We start from the raw sequence: 19,101 nt of genomic DNA on the forward strand, positions 1-19,101 counted from the left end.
TTTTTTGTGTTTGACAGTTTAACAATATCTAACAATAAATCGTTCCTAAATGATTTGTAAAAAACCCAACATTTTCTAACAATGACACATCAACAATATTTTTTGACATAACAACGATAGTTGACTATTGTTAGAAAAAGAACGCACCTCTGTTTGGGTTCTTTTTGTACAAAAATATGAAACCTGTCAAATTTTGAGGAGTGGGGATAAAATCCTCTCAGAGAAAGAAAAATTGTCCAAAAGTACCCAAACGCTTTTTGTTCAAACTTTTCTGCTTCCAAAAAAGTAAACAAAGAAAAAAAAAATAAACAAACGAAAAATATCAAAATAATCCAGTCAAATAAGGGTTTAACCTCGGAATGAATGTTAGTAGAATTTTTTTTGCTCAATATCTTCGTTTTGCCATTCTATAACATATCTCAAAAGTCTAGAAAAATCTCATGTCCGCTTGTCGCGATTTCAAGGTCAAATCGCGAAATGGAGATTTTCAAAATTAGCAAAAATAGGCTACCCAACTAACAATTTCGATGATATAACGATGGTGAGAAGCTTTTTGTCATCACTAATTTCACACCTAAAAGACTCATATAACCCTGTTTATCATCAAAAAGGCCCCCTTTTTTTACTCCTATTAAACCTATAAGAAGTACGATGAAATACTCCTGTAAAGTTTTTCATCAGTAGCCGAATGTGGTATTCGATCCTATAAATGTGCGAAGAAGTACACTGTAAGACTACTGTAAGGTTTCTCATCAGTAGCCGAAAGTGGTATTCGATCCTATAAGCCTACCACAGAATTCTTATTGGAAGCATAATAGGGCTATTCACCAGGAAGGAGGAAAAAAATAAAACCGAATAAAATAAAAAACGAGAAATTATTTATACAATATTTTATTTTTATAAACAAATACACTTCAAATTTACCCGTAATAGCACATTTTCTATGCCCTTCATCACACTTAGTTCGAAGGCCCATACTAACAGTCTGCAGACGTTTTATTTCAGCATTTTTACCTTCCAGGGCTTTGATTATGTCCAAATGGAACTCAGCCTTCATTTGATCTAATTTCGATTTGAGAAAATTCTTTTCGCCTTCTAGCTTATCGTTTTCTTGTTGAAGTGATGCAATTTCTCCAACGAATTTTGCATTTTATTCACCTAGCAGCATTTATCTCAAAGATTGTATCTAAAAACAAAATAATTAAAATAAGAATAGAACTGAACAAAGATGATTCTTTTAGAGTTATACGATTGGGAACCTTATTTTGCAGAAAGATAACCAATTTACTTACGCTGTTTTTCATTTAGTTGCCTTTGGATTTCCTCCATACTGCTGATATATTCATCTCCACTTTGATTGTGAGAAGAGTAGCCATATTTCCACTGGTTTTGGTAGCAGTTAAAGCAGCGGTCAAAATATCACTATAATAGATTTCATGAGAGCGACAAATTGTTCTGGTGCTACATCGGTTATTGAGCAAAGATCGATGATCCCAATTCACTTTGTTTTCGATCAACCGAACTGCAATTGCTGTATACAAATTGCAAGACCTCTTGGATCCATTATCCCTTCTTTTCATAATGAATCGAAACACCAATAAGCTGCGCAATGGCATTGCGAACGGATTTTTCTTGCTCCTGGATAAATGCATTGAGCATTCATTGTTTAATCCTGTAAATTAATACAAAAATGAAAGAATATTATATAGGGGAAGAAAATTGCATTTTTATTCTTACTCCAATTATTGCTCGGGTGGAATATTTTCCAATTGCGTAGTTTTCCAAAACGCTTTTCCGACAAAACAGCCGAATATTGGATTTTAGGTTTCTTTGATGAAACAACGATCTGGCTGGAATAGTTTCGGGATGCTTTTGTAGTCTTTTTGCGAATCATCCGTTGCCTGCAAAACAATTTTACAAAATTAATGGTTAAAAATATAAATTTAAAGAAAGTTCAGACCAAAAAAAAAAGGTTTTCCATTTTATTCAAGTTTAAGTCTTTCATGTAACTTTTTCAGTTTTGTTAGTCTGCCTCTTTCAAGATGTAATAAAAAATATGTTGGTTAAATTCAGTACTGCAGCGACTACTCTCATCCACTACTTTTCATATTTTGTAAGGTTTTGCATTCATTCATTTTATTCTGATCTCGCTGAGCGCGCTCTGACCATGTTCCTTAAAATGTTCGGAATGAAAAAAGAAATACAATTTGAAGCTCTGAACGTTCAGAGGAAAAAAAGAAACTTAATTATTTGTTTGTCAGTTCAGGCTCTGTTCTAAACTTAAGAAGAAAAACGCCTATTGATCTGATCAAAATTATCTTATTTTATCACCCTGTGAATAACAATACTGAACAAACAATTATTATGTTTCGGGGAGTTCGTTATACAGATGACTAACAGCGGCAAACAGCTCTTCAATTAAGTTGTTAAGACAATTGGCCTACGTGAAGTTTGCTTCTTTCGATTGCAATATACCGATTCGAGGGGTAACCTAACATGGATAAAATTATATAAAAAGGTAATGAACCAAGATGTAAAGAAAAAAGATACAGTTCCGCCTAAGAGGCAAATTTTATCCAGATGATGTTGCCGAATAACTCATCCAAGACATAACTCTGTGTCTGTTTTACTTGCAAGTAAAAAATGCCATATTGTCTTATGAAATCTATTGCCCGCCAGTTCTATTAGCATCGTATGCCGTTCAGACACGCCATGGTGATCACAATAAGAGCACCCACACCGCTGGTTTCCTATCCAACGACCAGACGTATCTGAAAAAAAGATTTTTTTAGTTGCATTGGACTTCAAACGATTTTAATCCAATAATTCAAAAGTCTTGAACCGATATTGCACTCTAAATTTTCAAGAAGCGAAAGAAACTTATTTTTTAATTCGATTCAACCGGGGCTGAAAAACGAGTGTCTAGAGTATTCATTTCAAATAAAAATATTTTTTTAAATTCATCTTCCAAGAATATTAATTTTCATTTGTCAGTTTCATGGTTCCCAACTTTATATTAAATTTATTTATTTTTTTACAAACAGCTCACAACCGTGACCACCCCGATGTATAGATCTCCAGAAATGGTTGCCACCTGGAACAATTATGTTAAATACCCCAAATTGGATATCTGTGCTTAAGGATGTGTTCTTTATTGTTTATGTTTCCAAAAACATCCATTTGAAGTTTCAGCCAAGCTACGAATTACAAACGGAAATTATACAAAGCCATCAGATGCCGGATTTAATTGTTTCCATGATGTCATCAAATAGTGAATAACTGTGAACCCCTCAAATAGGTTTAACATTTCAACAATTTTAGATCGTTTGGCTGGGATATCTTAAACGAAAAATTGGTCATTAAAGAGACCAATTGAATTGGTGGTAAGTAATTTTTTCTGAAAAGCAAAAAATGACTTACATGTTTGTTTAATTAAAAGGGAAAAACCATTAGTAATACCACCAAGTGGTTCACCGGAAAACAGTCCAGCAACAACAAATGCACCTGTGCTCTCTCCACTTCCCTCACGACCTACACCACGAAGGCCTACACATTCTCCCAACCTATCGGCCTATTCAGACAACAATGTCTCAGATAGTTTTCCCCAACATCAACAGCAGCGTCCAGCAAGACCACCACCAGCTGCTGCCACCAACAACATGCAACAATACAACTACCAAGGACAAAATCTACCACAGCCACCCAAAGCAGCAGGTGCCGCACAAACAGGAAGTCTTTTCTCCTCAATCCGAGGTGGTGCTAGCAGTTTTCTCAAGAATCTCAAGGACACCTCCTGTCGAGTTGACATCGAGATAAGTTACATTACATCAAGTATTCTAATGATGCCATGTCCCTCTGAAGGCTTCGAATCGGCCTACAAAACAAACATTGAAGACGTCCGGTTGTCCATCGCAAGTCGTTATCCACCAGCAAAAGTAAGCGTCTACAATTTTGGCAATCGAAACTGTCTACGTCTACCTCCACCGGTACGCCGGACAGTCGGAGACGGCTCCATCTACACATGTCCTCAATCCAAAGCACCGCATTTACATGGAATGTTTTCCGTTGCTAAAGATATGTATGTATGGTTTCTTGACTGCATATCCAAAAAGTATTATCATTCAGACAAGTGATAGTGGTGGCTGCAGTGCAGCCACAATGGTTTGTGCCCTTCTCATGTACAGTGGTCTTATTCATGAACCCGAAGATGCTGTTCAAGTGTTTGCTGTCAAAAGACATCCAATTAGACCTTCAGAGTTTCGCTATTTGTATTATTTGGATGATATTCTGAGGACAACACCACTTCTGCCGCACTACAAGACTCTTAATGTGGTTTCGTTAGTATGCCAACCAGTTCCACGTATGACAAAAGCTCGTGATGGTTGTCGATCGAAGTCTATTGCAATGAAAGACTTCTTATGAATACAGTTCAGGATTATGAAAAAATGAAGTGAGTTTTAGAAGATTTTTTGTACAAATTGAAATTCATTTTGATTATTTTAGATTATATTTATCTGGACCTGGAAAAATCATGCTACCAATTAACCTTACTGTTTGTGGAGATCTTACAGTTGTTCTCTATCATGCACGCAATGCTCTCAAGGGAATGGGTCGCCCTCAAGGCTTGAAAATTAAAATTAAATACTGGCTTCAGGAAACCCTTATTCACAACCAACGATTTGGACGAGCTAACTGACCAGGAACATGTTCCATCTAACGTCACTGTGTCTCTCTCGATTGTCGTTACTGACAATGAAAGCCGCCCGTCAAAGAATCCACCTTGGTTACCGGCTAAACCAAAACATATTCCAATCAATCTATTTAGTTCATAATAATTGGAATATGTAGAAATGGTTGATAGTTTTGGTAATCAAACAAAAATATATTATTCCCGAGTCTCGAATAAATTGTTCGTTCTTTTGTAGTTACCAAACCAACTGCGGGATCCGTGCCCGATCGCCCACACCAGCCGCCACGATCAAGGCCAGCACCACCCATACCCCATATAGAAACTACAACCAATCCGGTTTCAGAAGTATCTGAGCAACAAACAGAAGCACCTTTGGTAATGCCAGACATTACAGAGAATAGCAAAGAGCATCCTTATGCAAGCACATTGCCAGCTCCACCAATCGATTTGCTGAATTACGGAGGAGGAAGCCAATCAATGACTCAAAATCCAACAACATCTTAAAGTCGACAAAAGAGGTTAGCTTTGATTTGTTGGGATCATTTGATTCAGGTGATTTGCGTTCAGCTCTAATACCTGATATTTTGGGTAAGTTTTTTTTTTTAATTTTTCAAAATTCATAATTTTTGAATAATTATTTTAAATTTTTGTGTGGAGATAACAGTCAACCAAAATCAACAGTTGGATTAGATGATATATTTGGATCAATTAGTGCACCGGCCACTGCAACGGGGGGAAGAAGCAAGGCTCAAACAGGTTTGTTTAAAAAAAAAAAGTCAAAGCATATTGATTATAATATTTATTTGTTTGTTTTTGTAGGTTGAAGCTGCTGCTTTCTTGGATGCATCAAGAACACCGCAACGTCATCATGTTGCCGAAGATGAAAACGATAATAAAGAAGAATTGGCCAACGGTGATGTTGGTGGTGATGTGTAGATTTACAAGATGCTTAGAAATTGCTTGAAGAAGTCGTTGTTTTACCGATATTGATGCCATATTTTTTAAGGCAATTTATTATTTCATATACCTAAATACCATATACATAATATGCAATTTTTAAAATTTTTTTTTTGTTGACATTCAGTTTCAGTTAATTATTAGTTTGATGAAATAATTAAAAATGAAATAAAAATCATAAGTTTTTTTTTTTCGTATGTTTCCATACTTCCATTAAGGCTGCTGTTTTCCGTTAATTCGATTATGTATAATCTTTAAACAACAACAACATATTGAAAAGGTGCTACCACCAAATGTTTATGGCTAGATTTACCATAACAGAAACACGAAACTAGTAAAAAGTGACTAAAAATCTGGAACTTGAGGTGTCATAATAAGTTCTCTGCATAGTAAATGAAGTGTGTCTGCGCTTTTGTTTTGTGAAGATAATTCGTTTCGTATCATCAGCTTAATAAATCAATTTATTTTTTTTATTAACAAATAGTAGGGTATGACGTTACAAACAATGCCGCTGCGGGTGTCAGTTCTAACCCTCTACTGCATACGAAGCCAAATATGGTTTTGCCTGTTTGTATGCATTTTTCTCTTCTCTGTCACAAAAAAATGGTAAAGATTAATTACAATCCTCTTCTTTGTGTTTCTGAGAACCCATAGAGATAGTTATTTCGTGTGTCCGACACAAAATAAAGGTGTATTTTATGATCACAGGTGAGTCGATCAGTCGTGTGCATTGAAATCGAATGTGTAGAATATATTCATACTTTAAGTGCTAATTACTGCGTTTGTTTGGAAAGTAAAGTGGAATAAAAAAATTTTTTTTGATCGATTGTCTAATTTTGAAAAAAAATTATTGGACTGGTCTTGGGAGGGTAAAAAGTACGGAAGCCATATTTGGCTTCGTATGCATTGAGGGGTTGTAAATCTACACAATTTGTTAAATTTTTTTATTGGAAAATTTTGTTTCTTTACATTGTTATTTAGCTTGGAAGTATGTTTTACTTCAGAAATGGAGCCCCTTCGCTTTAAGAGACATTTTTCTCATGTTTACCCCATTTCCAGCGGCGTAACCACAAAAATTTTAGGGGGAAGGGGGCTCACCTATAATATTTTTCAATAATTTTATTACTTTTTAGTTTTTGTAAGATCTGGGAAAATGTTGGAGCAAGACTTAATTCGGCAGTGGAAAGAATGTGAGCCAGACAAAATATATATAACGGACAAAAACAAACTGCTTTTCTCGGTTCCATGTCTTAAAATGAGCCAAATTTGAATTAATTCTTAACCTTTTGTAATGCAATGTATTTATTTTACTTTATTTTGTTTTTAAATGATAAATATTTATCTTTTGATATTTTTAATTGTATTCTTTACAAAATCTGAGTAAAAAAATTAGTAAAATTTCTTACCCCTTAATGCATACGAAGCCAAATTTGGCTTATAAACAAATTTTTTAAACAAATTAATTTAAACAAATTTTTTTAATCAAACCCGTTTTTAAACAACCCAAAGAACCCATGTAAAGCATTTTTTAATTTTTTCGTCCGCTAATATTAATTCATGCAGTAGAGGGTTAAATGTTTGTATATCGCTCAATTTTTGTATTCCCGACCTTGAAATGACTAATCGATAACATTTTAGAAACTAGAGACATGCTCAAAGTACCTACTGAAATCGAATGAAGTGCTGTTTTTAATTAAATAAATAAAATTCAGCAAATAAATGAGCTTGGATTAGTTAAGTTAGGCATTTCAAAACCTTAGCTATTTTTTTAAGGTGGGGCTTTCAATGCTATATGCATTTTTATTTGGTCCTTGGGTTTCGGAAAAAAGATTACTTTATTTCTATTCCATTGGGTTGGTTCCTTATTTGGTTTGCATAAGGAACAAATTGAAAGGAACAAAAGTCCCCTTGTAAATGTTGAGTTTTTGGAATCGAAAAGGGGTAGACAGACTTCGTATGTTATACAATGGTTAAAAACTGGTTAAAAATTTAATCTTATTGGGGTGTAACATACAATCAGTACTGCTCATAACTGATTAGAGTGAAGGTATTAAGAGCAGTTTGGAGTTTGTCAAGAAGTAAAGATGCGGTGAGACAAGGTCTCTCTAAGCAATCACTTTGAAATCCTCAATTTCAGTTCAATGTTGATATTGGGGTATCCTACTTAGTTATGGTAAAAAAAAAAACAGCTACGGCACATCAGCCGGATTTGGTAGTGCTTGCTCAATTTAAATTTGAAGAGTAAAACTGAATCTGACAAGATAAGTGAACGACTACTAGGTCACTTAAGTCACGCTGTTCGCGCTAAATTTTAACCGATATAAAATTCCCATACAAGTTATCGATCATTTGTATGGGATCCATTTTAGCTGATATAAAATGTTTCGTTAATTTGTATGGGAGCTAAAATTTAGCGCGAGCTGCGTACCAGGCTTTAGAATAAAACTTTTATTTTATATAAACTATTCAATAGGCATGATTTCAAATATAGCTTTAAAGATTCAAAATGTGAGACGATTATCGTCTTTTTGATTATCATTTTAAAAAGTAATGAAATGATGAAAATACATTTTTCGTTCCAGCTGATTTACATTTGAAGTGTTCAAATGTAAAACTAGAAAAATAAAAAATCTCCTCGTGTCAATGGGGGGACATTTGTGTCCTTTTTGACTCTTGTTATTTTTGTTTTTATCTAGTTTTAAGTAGTTACCTTATCACAATATGTACACTCTGAAAAGTGCCTTGAACAACACTTAAATATATATGTTACTAACTAGTAAAGTTATCTATTACTTTGTACACAGGATATCTAAATCATTTTATGAATATTTATGCATAAGCTAGATTAGTCCAAGTCAGCAATGAACCTAGTCTTAGTATTATTACTTTAAAAAAAATGTATTTAAATGAAAGTCTCAATAAACTTTGAATTGAATAAATTTCCTGACCCGAAAATAAAAATTAACTAGTCAATAACTAAGTTACATACCACACTTAAGCTGGGAATCGAACCCAATCCCTTGTACTTGGACATCGTTGTCAACTGCTTTGAAGAATTTTGAAGCGAGTTAAGCATCTAGATGATTTCTCTAAGCAATGAGTGTTCTGGACTTGCGACAATCAAATCGTTCAAATGATAATTTTTTTTTGACGTTTCCAACAGGTGGGCTATTTGATCATAGAAGTCTTATCATCAGTCGAATTTCAACTAAGGCATTTAACTTCGGTTGAAGAACTTTCCTCTTCTCTGACCATACCTGTAAATGAATTTATTAAACAAAATTATTAATTTTGGTTAGATGGATTTACATTTAAATCGGAATTCGAGTCCAAATAATCATCAATTAATCATCATGGGAAGTTCTTTTCAATATTTGCCTTCTTTGTCGACCCTTTTGGAAGCTGCTTTTAAATCGAATTGATCTTTATTTTCAGTCTAACCGAGATTATAAACAAGTATTAAAGAGAAATTCTAGTATAGATCAAGATACATTCTCTTCGTAGCACCCAAAACAAATTGGGTCCTTGGCCAGTTCTTCTCACAGCTCTTGGAGGTGTTCGGCATATGGAATTTCTCTCTTGCATTCCTTTGATTTTACGTTTTTTTTTTGCTTTTAATGCTTAAGTTGCCAAGATATTCTACAATGTTCACAAATGAAAGGAATTTAAAATAGAATTTTCTATTGTTGAAAAGAACAAAATAACTTCACTCAAACGTGTTGTAACTTGTTGAGTAAATTTTGGAAGATTTTCTTGTTCGCCGAATGTCGTGCATGTTGTTGGACATTTTGTTGAATGTTGATAAGTACCTATTTTTGAAATAAATAATTTAATTTTTATAGCAAAAATGATCACTAAATTGTTTTTATAGAAATAAAATGAACAAAACAAAATGTAGCTAAAAAAATGTTTCACAGATGACAGATGAGCTGATTAGGGATGGGCCGATATTTCAGTAACAGGTATTGAATAACAGGTATTGGAAAGTAGCAATAACAACTTGCTACTCATCAGGGAAAATACCTGTTACTGAAATAACAGTTAATATTTTCAGTATCTAAAATAAATTTAAATTAAATTATTTTTTTTTTTGCAGTCCAAGAAAATTTTCGGTAATAAGAAGGTTAATAAAATGAAAAATACCTACTAATTATCTAAACAACTTTCTCTTATCCTACACAAAAAATTAATTTTATCGGTAATAATTAATAATCTGTAATACCTGTTACTCGGATCAAAATTATCTCCTTACTCAAAATTATCAAGGAATTTATAATACCTGTTACTTTTGATAAAATTCATCTTTGATACTTTCAGTTCAGGCAAATAATCTGTTAAAAACACAAACGCTCCTATAATACCTGTTACTCGGATCAAAATTATCTCCTAAATCAAAATTACCAAGGAATTTATAATACCTGTTACTTTTGACAAAATTCATCTTTGATACTTTCAGTTCAGGCAAATAATCTGTTAAAAACACAAACGCTCCTATAATACCTGTTACTCGGATCAAAATTATCTCCTTACTCAAAATTACCAAGGAATTTATAATACCTGTTACTTTTGACAAAATTCATCTTTGATACTTTCAGTTCAGGCAAATAATCTGTTAAAAACACAAACGCTCCTATAATACCTGTTACTCGGATCAAAATTATCTCCTTACTCAAAATTACCAAGGAATTTATAATACCTGTTACTTTTGACAAAATTCATCTTTGATACTTTCAGTTCAGGCAAATAATCTGTTAAAAACACAAACGCTCCTATAATACCTGTTACTCGGATCAAAATTATCTCCTTACTCAAAATTACCAAGGCATTTATAATACCTGTTACTTTTGACAAAATTCATCTTTGATACTTTCAGTTCAGGCAAATAATCTGTTAAAAACACAAACGCTCCTATAATACCTGTTACTCGGATCAAAATTATCTCCTTACTCAAAATTACCAAGGAATTTATAATACCTGTTACTTTTGACAAAATTCATCTTTGATACTTTCAGTTCAGGCAAATAATCTGTTAAAAACACAAACGCTCCTATAATACCTGTTACTCGGATCAAAATTATCTCCTTACTCAAAATTACCAAGGCATTTATAATACCTGTTACTTTTGACAAAATTCATCTTTGATACTTTCAGTTCAGGCAAATAATCTGTTAAAAACACAAACGCTCCTATAATACCTGTTACTCGGATCAAAATTATCTCCTTACTCAAAATTACCAAGGCATTTATAATACCTGTTACTTTTGACAAAATTCATCTTTGATACTTTCAGTTCAGGCAAATAATCTGTTAAAAACACAAACGCTCCTATAATACCTGTTACTCGGATCAAAATTATCTCCTTACTCAAAATTACCAAGGCATTTATAATACCTGTTACTTTTGACAAAATTCATCTTTGATACTTTCAGTTCAGGCAAATAATCTGTTAAAAACACAAACGCTCCTATAATACCTGTTACTCGGATCAAAATTATCTCCTTACTCAAAATTACCAAGGCATTTATAATACCTGTTACTTTTGACAAAATTCATCTTTGATACTTTCAGTTCAGGCAAATAATCTGTTAAAAACACAAACGCTCCTATAATACCTGTTACTCGGATCAAAATTATCTCCTTACTCAAAATTACCAAGGCATTTATAATACCTGTTACTGTAAGAAATATTTCTATACCTGTTATTTTTGGTATAATTTTACATAAGAAAAATGGGAAAATGTAAAATTAATACCAAAATTTCGTCGTTTTCCCCAATACCTGTTACTGTAAGAAATAATTCTGTACCTGTTATTTTTGGTATCATTTTACATAAGAAAAATGAGAAAATGTAAAATTAATACCAACATTTCGTCGTTTTCCCCAATACCTGTTACTGTAAGAAATAATTCTGTACCTGTTATTTTTGGTATCATTTTACATAAGAAAAATGAGAAAATGTAAAATTAATACCAAAATATCGTCGTTTTCCCCAATACCTGTTACTGAAAGAAATATTTCTATACCTGTAATTTTGGGTATCCATAATTAATGGTTTCATTATAATTACAGAAAAAAAATAACTTCAGGTTTTAGTTATATTTTGCATAAGATACGCATTTTATAACTACTTAAATTGCCACAATTACAGATAATTTTCTGCTCTTATTAAATATCATTCTCAAAATAATGAGATTGCACTCTCGTTCTTTAGTGAAAATTGTATTACTAACTGTTATTTCAGTAACAGGTATTTATACCTGTTATTGGAAAGTAGCAATAACAGGTAGTAACAGTTATCCAAAAGTAGCAGTTAAGCCCATCCCTAGAGCTGATCCATAGACAAATAACAAAAGATTTATACATTATTAATTGAAACAAAAATAAACACAGAGCAAAGGACGCCTTCCCTTTCACATTACCTGCCCAGATTATGGGTTTTGACTCCGACGGAACCCCACATCTGTATCAGACAGAACCGTCTGGTATTTATTACGAATTGAAAACCAATGCAACTGGTCGCTCGGCAAAAACAGTTCAAGATTTCCTCAAGTACAAACAACGCATTAAGTAGCTGAGGAAAATGGTGCTATTAAAGCTCTCTTGGGAGTAGAACAATCGGGACAGAAGAAACCAGAGATTGCGGTCATGCAAAAGAACAAACCCACTAAAAATGCTCGATGTTCGCAGTCAATTGAAAAACATGTAGCGATTATTAAAAACACGTAGACTTTTACATGTATATTTTTATGAAAGTATTTATTTTTTTAATTTGTTTTCATGAATCAAAATGTAGCTATTTCAATATTGTACTTGAAAAGGTAAAGTTACAACCCGTTCTTTGGCGTCCTTTATAGAACAATCGAGAAGCTGAGTATCATGCCTTCTATAAACCCTTCCAGATGCTACATTTTGTACACCTGTAAAGCTTTATAAGAATAAAATTGTTATGATGATAAGAAGCTTTTAATGACCTCTGTCGTGGATTCCTATAGGATTAAATGCTTCTCGACATCGTTATAGTGTGCTTATAGATAATTTTCTCATCACACCTATAATCCCACTATAAGATACTCCTAAAAAGTTTTTTAGAAGTATAAATATCAGCGTTTACTGATAATTTTTTTACCGTGGGTAGTATACCAGCCTTATAGGTGCGAATAGCCCTTTAGACTTGCAACCCGTAAGCAAAAATGTTAGTTGGGTATGGTATTATATACACATATGATACATGATTTCAAGGTATTTTTTAATGCTGATTCCAAAAAATCTAAAATCAAGACAATCTGACGTCTCTGGAAAAAGTTATACCTGTTTTTCATCTGTCAACTCATATTATTATAACAGTTGCAAACTTACTGCCGAAAAACCCTTAAAAGTTATGGTAGATGAACCAAATTTTGCATGAAAATTTTAGAATCCATCATTATTTAAAATCAAAACAATCCATTACAAAAAATATATATACTGTAACGATGAATTACCGAACTACTTTTAAGATAAAAGTCTGAACACACTACCTGCTACAGTAAAGGTAGAAATGTGAACGGACCTTTAGTAATTAAGAAACTACCCTCTGAACGCATCCAAAGAAATTCCCTCGACTGCTGAATATCCCAAAATATCCCACTGGACTGGAAGTATGAAGCGCCCCCTCTTGGAAAGGAAGCTTCGAGAAGCAAAGACGAGAACCTTCGAAGACATTCTCGAATTCCGAATTTCCGGTATAAAAGGGCAGCGTGGACACCGACCGGATACAGTTTAATCTTGAAAGTGAAAGAGTACAGTACAAAGTGAAATAAAGTGTTGCGAATTGTTAGTAGTAAATAAAGTGATTTAAAAGTGTGTTTGTTTGAGCGAATAATAAAAGTAAATTGAGTTGAAATAAAGTGTGTTCTTATTTGAACGGAAATATAAGTGGAAATTAAATAAGTTTTATTGTGAACCCGGAATAAAACATTACATTGGTGTCAGAAAAGTGGAATAAAACTTATTTATTTGTGCGAATCAGATAATTTCGCGAATAAAATAAAAAGTGCACGTGTGTTTTAACAATAAACAAAGTGTAAAACAGTTTGAAATAAGTAAAAGTGCTCGCGTTTTGAAAAGTTAAAATGGGTAAGACATTAAATCAGTTAAGTTTGACTGAGCTGAAGGCGGAATTAACTAAACGAGGTCTTCCTACTGCTGGATCGAAAAATGACCTCATTATTCACCTGCAGGATTATTTAACCCAGAAAAGCGAAGATTTGGATACATTTCAATTCGAAGTTGAAATGGTAGAAGAAAGAGTAAGTACTAGTTCCGATATGTCATCCATGATGGCTGTTCTCCTTGCAAAATTTGAAGAACAGAAAGATCAAATGGAACAGCAACGTAAAGAACAAAAGGATGAACAGAAGAATCTTCTCGAAAAATTAGATGAACAGAAAAACATCATCCAAGGTAAGCTTGACGCGATCGAGAACAAGTTCGTTGCTATTGATGCTTCCATCAAATGCGTTGAAAAGCAATCTCAAGAAAAGTTCGAGAAAGTTGAAGAAAAACTCGAGAAAGTAGAAGGAAAGTTCGAGGAAGTGGATGACAAATTTGAAAAAATGGAAGTTAAAATGCAAAGTATTACTGAGGAACTTGACAAGGTTCGGAAAATTAAGATCCGAGAAAGTTCTGGTGAGTACCCAAAGAAGAAGGAAATGCAGCCACCAACATTTGATGGACAAAGTTCTTGGTCGATCTACAAGAAACAGTTTGAGGCAGCTGCAACAACAAATGGCTGGGATGACGAAGACAAATGTATAGCGCTGACTCTTGCTCTTAGAGGTCCTGCTGCTGAGTTGTTACAAACTTTACCACCAGAAAAGAATGGTAACTTTGACGCTCTTGTCCAGGTCATTGAAAAACGCTTTGGACATGGCCATATGCAGGAAGTCTTCCGCGTCCAACTCAATACAAGAGTCCAGAAAAGAGGAGAAACTCTGCAACAACTCCAAGCAGATATTGAAAGGTTAGCTCATCTGGCATATCCGACAGCAGGAGAGGACATTATCAATCAGTTTGCGACAGAAGCCTTTGTACGTGCTGTATCTGATATAAATCTTCAGCGAGCAATTCGAACAGCTGGAAAACGTTCCCTTCCTGAAGCATTAGCGTTTGCACTGACTATGGAAGCAGCAGAACAGGCTTCTCAAGGCGTTCATCGGGTAAGAGAAGTTGCAGTGGAGGAATGCTCTTGTCAAAAACTCGCATTCCAAAGAAACCAGCGAGACGGAGCTGCTCGATGCTGGAACTGTAACAAGACAGGACATCTCCAGCGGCAGTGCAGATTGCCACCAAGAAGAACTGCTTGCGAACACTGTGGAAACAGGAATATTGCCCAACAACAGGTAAGCGATACAACTAACACTCATGCTCATCTTGATTCCCATTCGGGAAACGAGTAAGAACCAACTTCGAGGGGCAGAAGCTGGTTTCTGGTATCGATGGCCCCAGAACCACAATTCAAGTCTCACAGACTAAACGAGACAACAAAAGTCTGACAGTGGAGGCGACCATAAACAACAAACAACACGTGGCTACAATTGACACCGGTGCCACCGCCTCCATTGTACGAAGAGACTTGGTGAAGATGACATGGCTACATAACACCAACAGCTACCGTCTGAAGACCGCCACAGGAGAAGCAGCAAGGGTGTACGGTGAAGTTCGTCTTACGATCCGTATGGCAGAACTAGAGTTTTCGCATGTGTTTTTGGTGGCAGATATATGTGACGAGTGCATCATTGGAATCGACTTCATGAAGGAGCATGGAATCATTTTGGATATCGGTAATCAAGTTCTGAAATACAGAAATGTAGAGATCCCAATGGTCTATGGCACTGAAAACTCGACAACAATTAGAACTGTCATCGAAGAAGACATGTGCCTGCCTCCTTCTTCAGAAGTTTTTGTGTGGACCAAGTTAAAGGGGAACTTTGGAAGCCATCGATACCTCATGGTTGAACCAGAAGTTGAGCAAAGTTCCGAAAGCATCATCATCGGGAAGACTCTTGTGGCACCAAAGAACAACATGGTACCTGTACGGATACTTAACATCAAACCGTACCCAATCAAGCTTAAGAAAGGAGAAGTTGTTGGGCAATGTGAATCTGTGGCCGCAATAACTAAGATCAACGAGGTGGATACACAGATGACTATGAACTCTGAGAAACTAAAGACTCAAATTCTCAAATCAGACAACTTGAGTCAACATCAGCTTAATGTTGCTGGAAGGCTTCTTCATGAATATGCTGATATCTTCTCTTCACCCAGCGGGCAATACGGCCGAACACAACTGGTGCAGCACCGAATCGATACAGGAGACGCTAGGCCGATTCGTCAACCAGCAAGACGTCTCCCCTTGGCCAAACAAGGTGAAGTTGAAGAAATGATATCGACAATGAAGAAAGACGGGCTGATCGAAAATTCCAAAATCCCTTGGGCATCACCGGTAGTTCTCGTCAAAAAGAAGGATGGAAGCACTCGATTTTGTGTCGACTACCGCAGACTGAATGATGTGACGAAGAAAGACAGCTACCCACTGCCAAGAATCAGCGATACTCTAGATGCAATGGAAGGAGCACAATGGTTTTCGACTTTGGACTTGAAGAGTGGCTACTGGCAGGTAGAAATCCATCCAGAAGATCGAGAAAAGACGGCTTTCTCCACAGGAAATGGTCTGTGGCAGTTCAATGTCATGCCGTTTGGGCTATGTAATGCCCCAGCTACTTTTGAGCGCTTAATGGAGTGCGTTTTAAATGGATTAACCTGGAAATCTTGCCTAGTCTATTTGGATGATGTCATCGTTTACGGGAAAATATTTGATGACCATTGTGAAAACCTAAAGGCTGTATTCCAGAGGCTACGAGAAGCGCATCTTAAGTTAAATCCAAAGAAATGTGCACTTTTCAAGACCGAGGTCAAATATTTGGGGCATATCATCTCATCCCAAGGAGTAATGACTGATCCAGAAAAAGTTGACACTGTGAAGAACTGGCCAACCCCTCAGGACAAGCATCAACTTCGGAGTTTCCTCGGTCTGGCAACGTACTATCGACGATTCGTAAAGGATTTTGCGAGAATCGCCAAAAGCTTGCACCAGCTAACGGAGAAGGGTAAACCCTTTAAATGGTCAGGTGAGTGTGAGAAAAGCTTTCAGGAACTGAAGCTGCGGTTATGTGAAGCTCCTGTGTTGGCCTATCCGACTCCAGGCAAACAATTCATCATTGACGCAGATGCAAGTAATGTTGGAGTTGGTGCTGTTTTATCGCAAGTTCATGACGGAGAAGAAAAGGTCGTTGCCTATTTCAGCAAGGTACTCTCGAAACAAGAAAGAAACTATTGCGTGACCAGAAGGGAACTTCTAGCTCTGGTATTGGCAACAAAGCACTTCCATAAGTACATCTATGGACAGAAGTTCCTTCTTCGCACAGATCATGGTGCACTAAATTGGCTTTTGAACTTCAAAAATCCAGAGGGTCAAGTAGCAAGATGGATCGAGATACTCCAGACGTATCAATGTCAGATTCAACATCGAAGAGGAAAGCTACATTCAAATGCAGACGCATTATCTCGGCGCCCGTGCAAGCAAGACTGCAAGCATTGCACACGGCTAGAGGAAAAGGAAGTTGTCGCTGTAAGAAGAACGAGAGCTGATCCCATTTGCGGCTGGAGTAATGAAGAACTCAGGATGGCCCAACAGGAAGATTCGGACATCGAACCCATCCTTGCATGGAAGGAACATGAAGAGAAACCAGAATGGGCCGACATCTCCGACCGAAGCCCCAATCTCAAAGCATATTGGGCACAATGGGACTCACTTCATGTGCAAGAAGGGTTACTCAGGCGTAAGTGGGAATCCGCAGATGGTAAATCTTATGTAATGCAACTAATCGTACCTCAGTCAAAGGTTAATGATGTTCTCCGAGAGATGCACGAGGGAACTTCTGGAGGCCATTTAGGCATCAACAAGACGCTGGAAAAGGTACGCCAGCAATTCTACTGGTTACGTATGAGAGAAGACGTTGAAAAGTGGTGCCGAAAATGTGATACTTGTGCCGCTAGCAAAGGACCAGCTAGAAAAATGCAAAGCAAGATGCATCAGTACAATGTGGGCACACCTTTTGAGAGGATTGCAATAGACGTGGCAGGTCCTTTTCCCGAAACCAACAAAGGAAACCGGTATATCCTCGTAGTGATGGATTACTTCAGCAAGTGGCCTGAGGCATTTGCCATCCCAAACCAGGAAACCAAAACAGTTGTGGATAAGATTGTCTTTCATTGGGTGAGCAGGTTCGGAGTACCCATGGAACTTCATTCCGACCAAGGAAGGAACTTCGAATCTAAGATTTTTCAAGAGGTTTGCTCACTCCTTGGCATCAAGAAGACGCGAACAACACCGCTTCATCCACAATCTGATGGGATGGTTGAGCGATTTAACAGGACACTTAAAGAACACCTGTCAAAAGTAGTCAACGATAATCAACGAGACTGGGATCGACATATTCCATTATTCTTGATGGCTTATAGAAGTGCAACACATAGTTCCACTGGACATACACCATCGGAAGTCCTTTTTGGTTCTACAATACGGCTGCCAAGTGAGATAAAATTCGGATGTGTTCCAAATGAGCCACAGGAAATAGATGAGTATGTTGATAACCTGAAAGAAACACTGGCTGACATTCACCAACGGACAAGGACAAATATAAAAGCGTCTAGTGACGGGATGAAAACAAGATATGACGCGCGAGCGACAGCAACAGGGTTTCAAGAAGGAGAACTTGTGTGGTTTTACAATCCCCACCGACAAAAGGGACTATCACCGAAGCTTCAACAAAACTGGGAAGGCCCTTACACAGTAATAACCAGAATCAACGACGTGGTTTACCGTATACAGAGAGGGGTAAGAGGCAAATTAAAGGTAGTTCATTGTGACCGTTTACATCGTTATAATGGTGAAAGAAGCAATGGAGTTGTTCGGGACGAACAATCCTAAGAGGGGGGCAATGTAACGATGAATTACCGAACTACTTTTAAGATAAAAGTCTGAACACACTACCTGCTACAGTAAAGGTAGAAATGTGAACGGACCTTTAGTAATTAAGAAACTACCCTCTGAACGCATCCAAAGAAATTCCCTCGACTGCTGAATATCCCAAAATATCCCACTGGACTGGAAGTATGAAGCGCCCCCTCTTGGAAAGGAAGCTTCGAGAAGCAAAGACGAGAACCTTCGAAGACATTCTCGAATTCCGAATTTCCGGTATAAAAGGGCAGCGTGGACACCGACCGGATACAGTTTAATCTTGAAAGTGAAAGAGTACAGTACAAAGTGAAATAAAGTGTTGCGAATTGTTAGTAGTAAATAAAGTGATTTAAAAGTGTGTTTGTTTGAGCGAATAATAAAAGTAAATTGAGTT

At 36.1% G+C, this 19,101-nt stretch overlaps 1 long non-coding RNA gene and 1 pseudogene across 1 annotated transcript; one reads left to right on the plus strand and one right to left on the minus strand.

Moving 5' to 3' along the window:
- Positions 1–875: 875 nt before the first annotated feature.
- LOC129912093 (uncharacterized) lies at positions 876–2,561 on the minus strand. The gene is made up of 5 exons (XR_008771739.1): positions 2,399–2,561; positions 1,961–2,173; positions 1,738–1,901; positions 1,293–1,672; positions 876–1,186 (listed from the first exon to the last, which is right to left on the minus strand). It is a non-coding gene; the product is annotated as an uncharacterized LOC129912093 (long non-coding RNA).
- Positions 2,562–3,105: 544 nt separating this feature from the next.
- Positions 3,106–5,626, plus strand: LOC129909441 (cyclin-G-associated kinase-like; annotated as a pseudogene).
- The last annotated feature ends 13,475 nt before the right edge of the window (positions 5,627–19,101 follow it).

Source organism: Episyrphus balteatus, chromosome 2, assembly GCF_945859705.1.
Source record: "Episyrphus balteatus chromosome 2, idEpiBalt1.1, whole genome shotgun sequence".
Taxonomy (NCBI): Eukaryota; Metazoa; Arthropoda; class Insecta; order Diptera; family Syrphidae; genus Episyrphus; species Episyrphus balteatus.